A 16,895-nucleotide genomic window follows, 5' to 3' on the forward strand; every position below is an offset into this window, starting at 1 on the left:
GGTTGCTCCAAGCGAGCAAACTGCGATATTTACTACAGCTGTCATGCGGAAAGGCGCGAATTTGGATGCGGATTTGTAGTAAGCCGGAGACTTCGCCACCACGTCTCCAATTTCACCCCAGTGAGTGAACGGCTGGCTACAATCCGCGTCAAATCTAGATTTTTTAATCATAGCATAATTTGCGCGCACGCCCCGACGGAGGAGAACGACGATGCTGCTAAGGATGCATTTTACGCGAGACTCGAGGACACATACGACCGCTGCCCAAACCACGACGTGAAGATCATCCTCGGGGACTTTAACGCAAAGGTTGTGCGCGAACGCATCTTTGACCGCACCGTCGGTCAATTCAGCCTCCATGAGACAACCTCGAACAACGGTTTCAGGCTGTTTGACTTCGCCGCGGCGCGAAACATGGTAGTGAGTAGCACCAGATTTCGGCACCTCGACATCCACAAGGCCACATGGCTGTCCCCTGATTGAAAAACGCGCAACCAGATTGATCATGTTGTGATAGACGGAAGGCATGCCTCAAGCGCATAGCTTGCAAATAACTGTTAACCGATTCGTGCGGTCTCAAAATAAGTGTTCGTCACTGAGGCTGCAAACAGAGTGCGCGCTGAGAGATGAAGACGAGGACGAAAAACAGTGCAGAGCAATTCATATGAATTCGCTCGCCCGCAAACAGAGTGCGCGCAAAGCCGAAGACGAAGATGAAGACGAAACGCAAGCAATTCGCTTCAAACGGTGCTGTACTGATTTTGAAGACGAATCGCTTGCTATTTTGCCTTTGCTGTTATTTTTCTTTCTTCTTTTTCTTCTTTTTTTTTTTTGTTATGTTGTACCCATGCTTTTTGCTTGTTACTTGTGATTTTCTCAACGCACACGTGTTTTTAAAATGTCAATTATAAACGAAGAATTGATTGCAGCTGTGTTTAAAAACTTTGTTTATGGGATCAGCAACATAAACTTTACCACAATAGGCATATTGTTGATCAAAATTGGAATGATATTTCAAAGGAATTGAATGTTGATGGTAAGTAATTTAATTAATATTTATACAAAGTGAGATAATTGGAAAACAAATTCTTAAATACTATCAGCATTTCTATGGCTGCAAACAAAACTACGAAACGTGTCTCTGATTATTCGACCTCTTTTCTTTGAACTTTTCAATATATTTTGTGGATTGTTCCTTATAAATTGTTCTCCCTCTTGCATATGAGTGTCCAGATTTTCTAAATCTAACATTGTATTATGCAGTATACAAATTGCTTTAACAATAGTTTCTGCGTTAGGTGGAGTTGTTTCAATTGGCTTCCATAATATTCTCCATTTGGAGTTAATTATGCCGAATGCACATTCCACACACCTTCGCGCTCTGGACAAACGACTATTAAAATATTCATTTTCCAATGTAAGATTTCTTCTGGCGTATGGTCGAAGAACCCAGTCCAAAAGAGGATAAGCTTCATCCGCAAGCAACACATATGGCATAGATATGGTGGTATTGGGCAAATAGGAATCCTTCGGAAACTTTAAGTCTCCAGAATTTTTCTTTGTGTAAATCGTTGAGGATGCAAAAGGAAATTGCCAAAGATTCCAATACTGATCCGCCACTTCTTTTATATTTTGTTCTGTGGGAACAGGCATATGTAGAGGTTGCAAAACTGTCCACAAAGCTTCACATGTTTCTATCACAATAGAACGAACCGTTGAAGCACCCATTTGAAAGTTAAAAGATATAGATCTAAATGAAGTGCCAGTAGCGAGATATCTAAAACAGGAATACAATTTAAAACAATGTTATTGTCGTAACTACTAAAATATAAATATATGTATGTATTTTTCAGCCATGTCTTTGAAAAAAAAATGGAAACAATTAAGGGATACATTTCGAGTCGAATTGAGGAAATTTCCACCGGAACGTTCTGGCGACGCTGGACCTGAGTCGCTCAACGAGATGTGTTCTCAATGGACTCATTTTGAACGAGTGTAGATATAGAGGCGCCGCATAGTGCGGATAAAGAGACGCCGCAGTATGATGAGGAAAGCAACATTAGTACTTTTGAGGTTGACACATCCACCCCACAACATCATACTCCAAAAAAACTAAAGCGGCGCCATGACAACATTGAGGGTGAAATCCTCGAAATAGAGAAAACAAAATTGGAACTTTTGGACCAAAAAAATAAATCCAGGATTCCAGCAGACGACGAGGATATGGCGTTTTTTATTAGCTTATTGCCACACGTGCGGAAAATGGATCCGCAAACTAAACTTTTATGCCGCATGGACATGCAAAGATCTGTGTACAACTATGCGTACAACGTAGGGCGCTCTTTTCAGGCTACTAGTATTTCCGTACCATCACCGACTGTTTTTGAGTCTTCTTCAACAGCATTTTCGGATAATGCATTATCCCCACAAGACCCGATGCAATACGTTTCATCAGGAAACGTTGTTACATTTTCAAATTTATAAAAAACATGGAAATGAATAAAACTAAATAAATTTTGAAAAATGTTCTTACCGTAACGTTACAATTAGTCTTTTGCCGGTATAATTGGGGTTTTATTAAAATTTGTCCAATTTTTGATAATTAGCGGTTCTATTTTTAGAAGAATGTAATCAAATGTGCTGATTTTCATTCTGGTGTACTTCACAATTTTTTCTCGTCTTGACGCAGCTCATCAAACAAATGATGAAATTCGCTGAATGTTTTTCTTCCCAAATTAATTGGGTGAATGCCTCCATGCACTTTTTTAATTCTTTTTAATTTTAAAAATAAACTCTCCTCTAACAGCAGCTCATCATCTGACGAGAAATCCATTGCGATTAACATCATAAAATCGCAACAAATTCGTTTTGCACTATGCGACCTATTAGCTTACTCGCAACGCAAGCAATTCGTCTTCGTATTCGTCTTCATCTTCGTCTCAGCGCGCACTCTGTTTGCAGCAGTGTTGCCGTTAGCTCGTTACAGAAAAAGCCTAGATTGATTATAAAAAAGGATAGAAAAGGACAAAAATTTAAAAAAAAAAGGACAAAAAACAAGACAAAATATTTTTTCCATACATTTTATGTAATATCATTCTTTATTGGTTGCCAACTCGTTTAGAACATCGTCAATGTCATCATTGCAAACTTCTAAACTTTGATTTATTGTAGATTGGTTGCTTCCAATCATTTTTAAATATTTCTCAGGAATTTCATATTCATGGCAACATACGCCGTTCCGGCGTAGCCCAAACCTAAAAAAGAAAAAACAATTTCAATAAATGTGTGAAACAAAAGAGTATTAAAATATTTACCTGATCGATAAAATCGCATTTAAAGTTTCTATTTGCAGTCGGTTGCGCAATTTGGTTTTTACCAAATTAGCTTGGCTAAAAACACGCTCAACTTCTGCATTTTTGATCACGACACATCCACTGCACCAGATCCGGCTGATTTAGCCATGAATCACGGAACTTTTGTTTATAAACTTCTTTTGGCATCTTTCCCGCACAAATTTCACAATAAAAGTAACAACTGATAGCACTGTATATCGATATATACGATTTACGATTACAACAGGGTTACATTCATTTAAAAGTGCTGCTATCGATATAAAAATAATGTAAATTTGGATTATTTTTCAGCACTTTACACAAAAATAAAAAGCGGATAAAAAAGGCCAGGTCAAAATAAAAAAAGGACAGATAAAAGGATAGGGGATGTTTTAAATTTTTTCCGGCTGACACAGTTAAAAACCGGACAGATCTGTCCGGAAAAAGGATAAAACGGCAACACTGGTTTGCAGCCTCAGACTTTGAGCAAAAAGTCTGAGAGCAACCGATTGAATTGCTCGTATACAAATTTTGCTCGCGCTCAGTCGAAGAGCAGTTTTTTCTGTTTTCGTTTGCTCTGCTCATTCTCGGACCGTTTGCTCGCGATCAACGATTCAAAAAGTCTTTTGTGCATGTATGTGTGTATGTGAAGTTTCGTGGGTTCAACGCGTCAATTGGTTTTGTGAATCTCGCGTGTAAACATTAACTTATCAAATTATTTCAAAATGGGAAGAGAAATTATTAAAAAAGTGCACCAATTTTTTATATTTAACTCAATTGAGAACAAATCGGCGTGCAAAGTGTGCGGAGTTAAATTAGCAGGCATTCACTCAACAAATATAAAACGCCATTTGACATCGAAGCATGGTGAAATATTTAAAGACTGCGACAGCGAAGAAGTAAGCGAAACTCAAGTTGTGAAAAAAAGAAAAATTTCATTTGAAACTAGTGAAGACACAATAATAAATTCACTGGTGAAAAATGTCACAACTGACGGAAAGCCATTTATGTTCTTCGACAGCGAGGGATTCAAAGAAATTGTTGATCCAATTTATAAAGCCCTTGGTATGAACGGAATTACATCAAGGAACATTATGAGTTTCGTTTCCGTAAAAGAACAGGCCATCAAAGACGCCATAAGGGCTTTAGTTAAAGGAAAGCTGTTATCGTTAAAAATCGACGTGGCTACTAGAATGGAAACAGCAGTTCTAGGAGTGAATCTGCAAATGATTCACACAAATACAAATAAAATGGAGATTATTGTAAAGACATCGATCGAGCTCACCCATGCACACACTGGGGTATACATTAAAGAAAAAATTTTGGAAATTCTCGACGAATATGGCATTAATCTTGATCAAATCTTCAGGTAAAAATGTGTTTTTAGTTAGGTTTTAATATGTTTGTTATTAAAGAAAAAAATGATAATGGGAGAAACATGGTCAAAGCCGTAGAAATTCTTAACGACGAAACGGAGGAATCCCTTTTTGAAGATGACAGAGCAGAGGAAAATTTGATGGATAAGCTGGATGTTCTGGAAAATATTCATCTCGTACGGTGTGCTGCGCACACTCTTCAGCTGTGCGTCTATGATGTAAATAAGCTGAGCGAGATTACCGAAAACATTAGTATTTGTCGCAAATTATGCAAACCATTGCGCACTGAAACTTATAGGTAAGTAAAGTTTAAATAGAAATATATTTTTATATACATGTATAAAATAAATATATTATGTAACCTGCGCAGTCGCGTCTTAATCGAGCACAACAAAACTATACCGTCGCTCGACGTTGTCACTATGTGGAATTCAACTTACTTAATGGTGAAAAAAACTAATTGTCCTAAAAGAGTTTTTGGCCACTCAGTGTAGCGTTAATACCGCAGTAGAATGGGACTGGATTGAGATGCTGCAGGATACAAATTTAGTTTATAGTGAATTTTTCATTATTTGGATGGAGCTTAAACTGAAGTGCGAAAACAGCCAAAATATTATAAAAAAAAAATTATTGACACAAATCAAACTTCGAGAGTGTAAGTTGTTAGAGTACGAAGCTTTGTTATCTGCAATTTATATGGATCCACGAGTGAATTGCATTTTAACAGATCACCAGAAATGGTTGGCTAAACAGAATTAAAAAAAAAATTGCTTTTCGACTGTTTGAGCTGAAACATGTAAGAAGAAGAATGATTGAAGTTTGGGTCCTGTTTCCTTTATGTTATAGCTGCTTTTAGATACGTGTTCTTAGTTTTAATAATTAAAATTGTCCTCGTCAAACACTAATAGCTGTTCTAAGTTATTATTGGAAACAATCAATTTCACATTAATTTTGTTTTATTATTAAAGGATCACTCCACAGAAACTGTTGTTTCGCAGCCAATTCATGATGTTGAACTGGATAAGGACTTATCAATTTCATCCCCACCAGAAGAAAAGTCGCTTTTGTCAGCGTTGTTGGATGGCGTGCAGGCTGTTCCACCAACTAGTGTTTCGGACCAACTAGTGAAAATATATTTTGAAGTGGAGAACTTCCACAAAATGTACTGTCGCTTACCTTTAAATGAAGATATATTACATTTTTTTAGAAATGTCAAGCTGAAATCGCCACATTTGAGTGCTCTGGCACAAGTAGTATTAGCCAAACCGGCTACTCAAGTGTCGGTGGAAAGAGCATTTTCAGCTTTACATTTTATTTTAAGCGAACGACGTAGTTCACTAGGTTCCAAAAACTTAAATTCTTTACTAGTTGTTAAGCTTAACTCAAAATAAATGAATTTAAAAGAAAACTATTAATTTTTTAATTAAAATAATCAATATACTAGTTTAAAATTTGAAAAATTCACGTTTAAAATTTAAAGAAGTTTTTTCGTGAAAATTGCATGTTAAATTAGGGCACAACGTACCACTGTGCAACGAAACGAAAACAAATTATTGAAAAGACTTTTTGCGCTGACTTTTTCAGTCAATCGGTTTTTTAATGAGTCTCACTGCGCGAACGTCACTCGAATCTCTCATTGAGCGATGTTCAGTAAACGAGAGTTTCATGATCGGCTCATCGTAATGCGTTCAACCGAAAACCAAAACAAAGAGAAACAAAGTCTGCTGCTCAGAGAGAAACCGAAACGGCATGCTTTTTTTCGGTTGTTCTCGCGAACAGAGCGTAAGAAAAAAAACGGTTAACAGTTATTTGCAAGCTATGCTCAAGCGTGATGGACGTGCTTACGTTTCGTGGAGTCAACATAGACTCGGACCACTATCTTGTCGAAGCCAAGATCACATGCGGCTATGCCGAGCGAAAAACGCTCCATCACGCAACGAAAGCTTGACGTCACTAGGCTGCGATCACAACGGACAGCAACAGCCTACTCCACTCACCTCTCGGAACTGCTCCACCAACCTATCTCTCTTCCTGTTGACGTCGGCGGACTCTGGGCGCACATATCCCACTCCATGCGAGCTGCCGCTGAAACAGCCATTGGGTTCAAGCGCCCACCCACACGGAACCAATGGTATGACGAGGAGTGTCGCGTCGCAGCTGCGGCAAAAAAACGCCGCCATCTCGCCGACACAAGGTTTCAAGACCGGAGCATCTAACTGTCGAGATGAAAATGGAAATCTGGTTACAGATACGCAGTGCATGCTGAGGTTATGGAGGGCGCATTTCTCCAAGCTTCTAGCAGGCGATGACGGCACCAATCCCGCCATTGGAGGAAGCAGCCCGATACCACCAATCGACGACAATGTGGATATACCACTACCTAGCCATGACGAGGTCCGAGTTGCTATTATGCGACTTAAAAAAAAAACAAAGCAGCCGGTGCTGATGGACTGCCTGCAGAGTTGTTTAAGGCCGGCGGCGAAGAGCTGATAAGGTGCATGCATCAGCTCTTCTGCAAAATATGGCTCGAAGAAAGCATGCCTAACGATTGGAATCTCAGCGTCCTTTGGCCTGTGCTGAAGAAAGACGACCCGACGATATGCGCCAACTACCGGGGAATTAGCCTGATTGCCATCTCATATAAGGTCCTATCGAGCGTAATATGTGAACGACTGAAGCCATATACCAGCACACTGATCGGACCTTATCAGTGCGGCTTCAGACCTAGTAAATCCACCATAGACCAGATCTTCACATTGCGAAAAATCCTGGAGAAAACTCACGAAAATGGAATTGACACACACCATATCTTTGTCGATTACAAAGCTGCATTCGATAGCCCGACAAGAGAACGCCTATATGCCACCATGTCTGAGTTCGGTATTCCTGCAAAATTTTATTGATATCTAATGTGCACCGGAGAAACTTTAATTCAGATGGACAGATCAGAGGAACAAGGGCAAAGAAATATACAAATGTGTATTATTAAACCACTCTTAACAAAATCACCCTCAAAATCAATTGTTTTTGGGACTGGATTCATGACACTCGAGACGAAGAAACCCAATTATGTATATTGGGAAGATTCAAATGAGTTGGTTGAACGATTACAACTCTTAATTGCCTCTCAATCAATACGAATCAGACTAATAAAATTACGTCAATAATTGAAGAATTGAGAGAGGCTCAAATTAAATTATTATTAATTATAATCATCATGTCTGTTGAGAGTTTTGACGTTATGTAAATTATAAGCAGATCTCTATTCATTTAAAACGACGTGAGAAAATACCAGGACTCTACATTAATAATGATGGAAGTTACAATATAGACGTTTAAAAAATGGTCAGAAATTTTCTAACATCAATAATTTCAAGTTATCAAGAAAGGAATGAGAGATTACTATCCGATAAATTATCTGCAGTTGATTAGCGAATATTCAAGACTGATGCAATTACATCAGATATTCTTGATAAAATTGTACGCTCTCATATTCGAATGAAATATTTAACAAGTGGATTGATATATTCAAAAGACTAATATACGTTTACAACAATAGACAACATAGAACTATACGAATGCCACCCGTTAATGTGAACACTAATAATGAGAAAACTGTCTACAACAACATTAAAATGTTTACGGGTAGCAAATTGAAAATGGGTGATTATGTGCGCATCAGCAAGTACAAACACGTATTTGAAAAAGGCTATACTCCTAATTGGACAACAGAAATTTTTAAAATAAGCAAAGTACAAAGAGGAATTCTACAAAGAGGAATTGAAAAAAAAAAATTTCTGGTTGAAAAAGTGTTAAAAAAGAAAGGCATAGAGCTCTCGAACGCTACACTGTGGGCCGGATTGCCGATTTGGTGGCATTAAATCGAATATTCCATTTATCGAGCTGAAACTTGGCATACTTCAATAATAGACCACTTTAAATATTTAAGCAAACTTCCAAGTAAGTTTGACCACGCCTACTCTAACTGTCCATATAGACATCATGACGTATACGTGATATTTTATTTTAATTTGTCTTTTATTTTTTCATCTATTTGACCAAATATAAATTTAGCCAGCGCGGAAGAGTGGCGCCCTAAAAAATTAAAGCATTGGAAAAGCCGCAAAAAGTCGCAAACCACACTGTTATTAAAATTTAATATAAAGTGTCTACTATTGATTAATATACATTACACACCGCAGAAATACACAGAACACATTTTTTTCTCTACAGAAGACGAACACTTTTGTTAGCTTTTTGTTTTCTTCGGACAACACAAAACAGTACACATATATAACGTCTAACAAATTATCACACAAATTGTGTTTATTATTCTTAATTTATATACCTCCAACATCAATATCCATTTTACAAAGTATAAAATTTTTCTTTCGTTTGGATTTGCCAAGCGCACAAAGTCATCAAAAGTTTCCCACAAATTTTGTCACAAAAATCTGCTATTCAATCACCTGACTCAAAAATCTATAGAAATTGCAAAGTTGCATTTTTAACAATTGATAACTTCTATCTAGGGTATCTAGTTTAAATATATAAAATACAAATTAAGATTTTCTTCCATAAAATTTTGGACTTTAAGCAATTAAAATGTAATAAATGGATGTGCGTCAAGATAGCTCCGCAACTTAAGCGTCACATTGAAAAACAAGTAAGAAAGCTACAGTCGAGTGTACTCGACTGTGAGATACCCGCTACCCATTTTGAATAAATGCAATATATTTTGTGGTATTATTCTCAAAATATACCAAATATACTGAAAAATACTAAAAATATACCAAATGGTATATGTGGTATATCGATATAGTACCGCATTCAAAATATACCATAAACGGCACAATATACCAGATTGTCAGCCAAAGTAACTAAGACCCCTAGTAAGTAGGCGTTTTTGCCCATACAAAAGTTATTCTTTAATAACTTCCACAATTTTTATCGGATTGCAACCAAATTTTCAGGAATCATAACTACTATAGTTATTATTATATATACCAAAATTGGCAACTCTAGCTTTAAAATTACGCTTGTTTTTTGATTTGTGGGGGCGGAAGTGGGCGTGGCAAAAATTTGAAACAAACTTGATCTGCGTGCAAACATAACAAATGCTGTCGAAAAAAAATTATAGCTCTATCTCTTATAGTCTCTGAGATCTAGGTGTTCATACGGACAGACGGACAGACACAAAGACGGACAGACAAAGTTATAATACCCTTCTACCCTATGGGTAGCGGGTATAAAAAATTTAAATGCAAATCAATAGAAAATTAAATTATCTTTCTATTAAATCCATGTTCGTCAAATTTCATCCAGTATTTATGCACTAAAATCGTGAATGAAAAATTGGGGTAGCAACATTTTTGCCAATATCGCGGCTTTGACGAGTTGTCGGCCAAATCGGCTTATGACATGTTATAGAGTATGGTTTTATAAATATACCCTCAAAAATTCATAAATTTATCCTTATCCGTTTTTGAGATTTTTCAGGAAAAGTACGATAACCTCAGCTCCAGCCCCATACAAAATGAGCACAAAAAATCAATGTTGCCGATTAGTGACCGTAACTTTTTTTTGACTTTCTTGTCGGCCATAGCGCACATTATACTTTCGTAGATACAACCATAAGGAAGATATATAGTAATTTTGGCTGAAATCCTTTTAGCTGTTTTTGAGAAAATTTACCTTTTCCTAACCCGCAAAAAAAAATTCATTTCGCAGGTGCATCAAATCACTGGAAGCAGCGTGGAACCAGGCAGTGTTAAATAACACCATTTGGACTTTGGCGGGACTTCAAATTCTTGCAGAAAATAACTAATTGAAACAAGTATTACTTTAATTTAAAATTACATTTAAATACTCTATTTACATATATATTGCTTTGTTATAATTAATAAATATTCGCAATTTTACATTCTTATTTAAATCGTAATTTTGCAGTTTACTTGACCACTGTTAGCGGCAGAACGCTATGTTAACGCTATCATCAAATTATTCTTCATATTTGAAGAAATTGTAGTCCATGTCGCGCTATTTCATTCTATTCGAATCAAATAGACAAATATTTTGCTTTTTGTTTTATTCAAATCGGTTAAGCCGTTTTCGAAAAAATTAAATTTTAGTGATTATTGCCAAACTAATATTACTATGGTGGCAACGCGTGTTACGGCCGAAAGTTGGGCCACCCTTTATGAACTTGGTGGCAACTCTGGAACATAACTATCTACCCTGGAGAAATGGAGGTGTCGATTGGCCATGGGTCAGTGCTTAGCTCGTCGATCACTACATGGGTACATTTCATATAAAATCGGAAATTAAAGAACGCATTGCTAGGTGCAACTTTGTAAGTAGTGATGGTCTGCTGGTATGTGCTTATTTCCCCAGCAACGAACTAGCGCTCAGAACTGCAGGGTGTATATTGGCAATCATTTTGAATAATTATAAAACTATAAACATATGTATGTATATTAGAGCATAATTGAAGAGCTATATTATGACTGCAACTCTTCTGAATGTACATATGGGAATTTGTTTGTACATTGAAAATAACATAAACTGAAACAATTTTAAAAATAAGAAAAGTTTATTTTTATAGCTTTAGATAAGTACTTTAATTAGAGTTAGAGTAATTAGTTTTTCTGTTGTGATAATTGCAAAAATTAACCAATTCGTACGCACAACCAAAAAAAGAACGAGTTTATATATTTTATCGTGAAACAGATGAAGTTCCTAAAATCAATCTTAGCTCTAAATATAAAGCTAAAGCTTTAAGAATAACATTCACTTATTTTTTAAATTGTTTCAGTTGCACGGGACAAATTTCGCCATGGAATTACCCATATATATATGTAAGATTGATGTAAGATTGTTATATGATTATTAATAGTTTTATTTAATATAAGTACGCGGGTGGGAGTTTTGTAATACAAAATACACGTTTCAGTTTAAATGTTTCGAATTGTATCAACTTAAATATCTGACGACCGTTCTGCTTGGGACTTGCTTCTTTCGAGTTCTTCTTCAACTGTGTTCTCCTCTTCGTCCTGTGTGACCGTCTATTCCGTAGCCTTTAATACCACCTTGCTGCTGCGGTCTGGTAACACGTCTACATACTACTATACACTCGGCCCTCCTGATCCTCATCATCCGTCTCGGATGATAACAGCTCTTCGTTCTCTGCCACGAACTTCCACAGCTTCATGTTGTCGCAGCTTGTCGCTGTGATGTTTGGTCCTTCGACGTTAGTTGCTGCTTTCTTTACATCATATCGACCGTTGCGCTTCACATTTACGATCTTGTATGGACCCAGGAATTCGCTCGCCAATTTACGCCCTGCTACGAATTGTGTTCTTTTGATGGCAACGAGGTCACCACGCTTGTAGATTCTTTCCGAACGACGTTTCTTATCGTAGTTGGTCTTGTAGCTTGCTTGAGCTTTCTCAATGTTGCGTTTGGCTTCGGCACGCAAATGTTGACGTTCTTCGTTAAATTGTTCGACTGACTCTCGATTCAGCAGCTCCAGTAATTTATCGTCGACTTTTATCTTAGTACCAAACATTATTATGCGTGTGTAGACGAATTCACGTGCGAATTTATAGCCCTTTGCACACTGGATACGTATTTAAGCCATTTGGATGGCTCTTCTGCAGAAACTTTTGCGATAATCGAAAGATTGGTCCGATTGACCCTCTCGATTTGACTATTGCCTCTAGCCACTCCTGTCGTTGTCCAAACGTGCTCCACCATATTAGCACTTGCAAACTCCGCAAATCCATTTGACGTGAAAGCGACACCTCTGTCGCTAACAATGCGCATTGGGAAACCGAAAATGCTTGCCCATTCGGTTAGCTTATTTACAACTTCTTCGTATCCTGTTGACTTAACTGGGAAAAGCCAGACGAACTTGGAGAATGCATCGACTACTGCCAGTATATACTTGTAAGCTTTTGATGTCGCATCTTGCCTAACTTCTTGCTATGGATGATACAACGGATACAATTAGAAATGTATTTTGACACCTTACCCTCCAAGTGTGGTATAAAATACTGCTGCTTAATGCTATGCATTGTCTTCTGTACAGCAAAATGGCTATCTTCGTGGGCGTTGGCTATCACCTCACGCTCCATCATCTTTGGGACCACCAAAATCTCGTTTCCAGCGACTTGTTTAAAGAGTAGACCTCCTTTCATCTTGTAGTCTTCGTACGGTCCTGCTTGAAGGCTTTGAACAACTGCCTTAATATGTTCATCCTCTTGCTGAGCCTTCACCAAGCGAGCATTAAGTTCCGTTGACACCATAAGGACATTCTGTGGGTAGCGACTTAGGTGATCTACGTGTTTCATCTTTTCTCCAGCACGGTGTTCTATATCGGGAGTAAAGCCTTGTATGTAAAGCACCCATTGCTGCACATCTCTTGGAACATCTTCTTTGGTCGTTGCTTGTTTAAAAGATGCACAGTCGGTTACTAGCTTGAATCGGATTCCTAGCAGATAATGACGGAATTTCTTTAATGCTAAATCTGCGGCTTTAATTTCCAAACAGTAGCTATGCTTCTTAGATTCAGCTTCGGACGCCTTTTTGCTCCAGAAGTGGACAGGATGAAGCTTTCCATCGAACCACTGCATCAGCATTGCTCCGAACCCTTCTTTGGATGCGTCAGTATGTAACTCAGTAGCAGCATCTCTGGCGTATATGTGCAAGATCAGTTCACAAGTTAACAGCATTTTTAACGATTTTATTGACTCCATCTGTGCAGGACCAATCTTAAACTCGGCGTCTTTATTCAATAAGTTGGTTAGTGGTCGAGCGACTTCAGCGTATCGGGGAATAAACTTTCTGAAAAAACCTGTCAGGCCAAGAAACGACTGAATATGTTTGATGTTTTTGTTGCGAAATGTCTAACACCTGTTGTCTTCTCGGATCCAGGCCAGATCCTTCCATTTTCTACCATATGCCCCAAAAAACATATGCGCTGCTCCAGGAAACTGCATTTCTTCCATTTTATTTTTAAGTTGAACTCGGCTGCTGTTTCCAGTACTCTTTTTGTCTTTTCCATGCATTCGTTCACGGTTTTGGAATATACGACAATGTCGTCCATATATAACTGCATCACGTCTTCGTTTTTAAGTTTTTGAAATATATGGTTCACTAACCGTATAAAGGCTGCTGGTGAGTTCCTGAACCCGAATGGCGCTTTATTAAATTCAAATAAGCCTTCTTGTGTTACAAAAGCGGTGAACGGTTTGCTGGCCTCTTCGACGGGCACGTGGAAAACCCCATTTTCCAGATCCATGATTGTGAAATACTTAGCGGCTTGCAGCTTTTCTAGAACGTCTTCAATGAGTGGCACCGGGAATTGATCTTGCAACACCATACTGTTTAATTTGCGATAATCGACGCAGACCCTTAGTGTTTGATCTTGTTTTTTAACAACAACGATTCTACTAGCTACGTGTGAAGACGATTCACGCACAATACCTTTTTCCAGCCATTCGCTTACTTGATTCTTAACTGCTTCTGCTTCACCTGCGGATAAGCGACTTGGCGACTGACGAAATGGTTTTATAACTCCATCTGGCGCGATGCTCAACTCGATTGGGCACTGCTTTCGTGCGCCAACTCTTTGAAAACTGTTATCGATTAATTCCATTACCTTTTCTTTGTATTGAGGCGCCACTGCAATGTCGTTGTGCTCATCGAATACGCTGAGAACATCACCTGAATATTCCATTAAGCACTTCTGCTCAGAATCAAGGCTTTCGAATATGAATCCATTGGCATCAGCTGAGAGCTTGAATTTCTTGATAAAGTCATATCCCAATAGCGCACTATACTCCATCGCATTATTTGGCACCACCAAGAATTTGTGCTCTGTGTGCAACTGGTCGATCTTTACACGCGCATTGAAAAAGCCTATTGGCTTCGTGCATTTATTGCCTAAGCCACGCAAGGTAGATGCACTTTTAAACATGTCAACATTGTTCATCTTTTCCATCACATTTTCATTTATTATACCCGCTACCCATAGGTAGAAGGGTATTATAACTTTGTGCCGGCAGGAAATGTATGTAACAGGTAGAAGGAGGCATCTCCGACCCTATAAAGTATATATATTCTTGATCAGCGTCAACAGCCGAGACGATATAGCCATGTCCGTCTGTCCGTCCGTCCGTCTGTCCGTCCGTCCGTCCGTCTGTCCGTCTGTCCGTATGAACACCTAGATCTCAGAGACTATAAGAGATAGAACTATAATTAATTTTCGACAGCATTTGTTATGTTTGCACGCAGATCAAGTTTGTTTCAAATTTTTGCCACGCCCACTTCCGCCCTGCAAATCAAAAATCGAATAACAAGCGTAATTTTAAAGCTAGGGTTACGAATTTTGGTATATACGGTAATAACTATAGTAGTTATGATCCCTGAAAATTTGGTTGCGATCAGAAAAAAATTGTGGAAGTTATTAAAGAAATACTTTTGTATGGGCAAAAACGCCTACTTACTAGAGGTCTGAGTTGCTTTGGCTGACAATCTGGTATATTGTGCCGTCTATGGTATATTTTGAATGCGGCACTATATCGATATATTTTGAGAATAATACCGCAAAATATATTGCTTTTATTCAAAATGGGTAGCGGGTATCTCACAGTCAGTACACTCGACTGTAGCTTTCTTACTTGTTTTCGTTTACAATAGTGACGTCAGAGCCAGTGTCGACAAGACAGTCAACACGCATATCATTTATAAGGATTGTTTTTAGACGGCACTGATCTGCAGCGTACTTTGTACTTTGCTGTTACCTTGAGTACAATTGCGGGATATATGCCCATTCTCATTGCAACGGAAACACTTAACTTCGGCTTTGCATTCGTTTCGTTTGTGATCTGGTGTACTTGAGTCACTGTTCTTCTTCTCGTTACTTTTCTTTTCAGGTTCTTGTGCCAGTTCATAGATTACGTACTCTGCCTTAAGTGCCTTATATGTCATGCACCGGTACATAGCACATTTGTACTCGCTTTTTATCTGTAGGCCATTGACAATGTGACGTATCACTGCTGCCTCCTCGACATCGCCTGTACTTGCCAGCTTTTTCATTTGGAGAATATATTCATGGAACGATTCAGACTTTTTCTTTTTACGATCGCGCAACAATTGATGAATATCGGCACTGTTCCAAGTGCACTTGAACTCTTCAATTAGCTTCTCTTTCAAGTTTTAAAAGTCACACACCGATTCCGATTCCAAATACAATTTAGCCGCACCAGTCATCTTAGCCCTAGCTTGGACATATTTTTGTTTTTCCGACAGTTCATATGCATCGGCATTGCATTCGAAATTTTCAAACCATTTCAGCACTGGCACCGTTGTACCGTCAAATTCGTTGATAATTTTCTCAAAACCATTGGCCACAATCTTGACGCGATTCTCCCTTTGCTCATATACTTCCACTTTCAGCGCCATTAGTTGGATTAGCTGTTCCAACTTGGAAGATACGTTTGTGTCACCTTGCAACGCCATATGAAAATCCAAACTTCCTTGTGAATTTGTTGTTATTTCGTGATCCCCTTCCATCCTTTCTTCTTTAATATTTAAAATTGTGTTTTTTCCCTTTCTTTATCTTGTGTATGCTTGTGTTTCGTATTCTTCTGCAATACACACCAAGCACCAACTCACTGACGAATACACACAATTGTAACGGCTTTTTCTTCTCTCTATACGCTTTGGTAAGCCGTTTCTGTCGCTATTTCACCACTGCACGCAATCGAGACTTTAATGTTCTGTATATATTCCGACGCGATCGTTTGACCTTGAAGACTAAATTGTTTCTTCACTGTTCTATTTCAACTTTGGGCTGATTATTGTAATTTCTTAGTCTCACAACTGCACAACTTTACAACTTTGCAACTTTTGACTCCAAATTACCAATAATCAGCTTTTTCAACGTAGACAACTTTTCCAATCTGTTTTCAAGTCACCGATTTTTATTACACTCACGCACACCGGACCGGTTGAGCCCTCAAATGTAAGATTGATGTAAGATTGTTATATGATTATTAATAGTTTTATTTAATATAAGTACGCGGGTGGGAGTTTTGTAATATAAAATACACGTTTCAGTTTAAATGTTTCGAATTGTATCAACTTAAATATCTGACGACCGTTCTGCTTGGGACTTGCTTCT

General features: G+C 38.1%; 2 long non-coding RNA genes across 2 annotated transcripts; one reads left to right on the plus strand and one right to left on the minus strand.

The window, feature by feature from the left end:
* The first annotated feature begins 630 nt into the window (after nt 1–630).
* Nucleotides 631–1,491, plus strand: LOC133850215 (uncharacterized). The gene is made up of 2 exons (XR_009895604.1): nt 631–1,036; nt 1,423–1,491. It is a non-coding gene; the product is annotated as an uncharacterized LOC133850215 (long non-coding RNA).
* A 1,573-nt stretch (nt 1,492–3,064) lies between these two features.
* LOC133847115 (uncharacterized) lies at nt 3,065–3,753 on the minus strand. The gene is made up of 2 exons (XR_009895124.1): nt 3,315–3,753; nt 3,065–3,254 (listed from the first exon to the last, which is right to left on the minus strand). It is a non-coding gene; the product is annotated as an uncharacterized LOC133847115 (long non-coding RNA).
* Nucleotides 3,754–16,895: the final 13,142 nt, after the last annotated feature.

Source organism: Drosophila sulfurigaster, chromosome 2L (genome assembly GCF_023558435.1).
Source record: "Drosophila sulfurigaster albostrigata strain 15112-1811.04 chromosome 2L, ASM2355843v2, whole genome shotgun sequence".
Lineage (NCBI taxonomy): Eukaryota > Metazoa > Arthropoda > Insecta > Diptera > Drosophilidae > Drosophila > Drosophila sulfurigaster.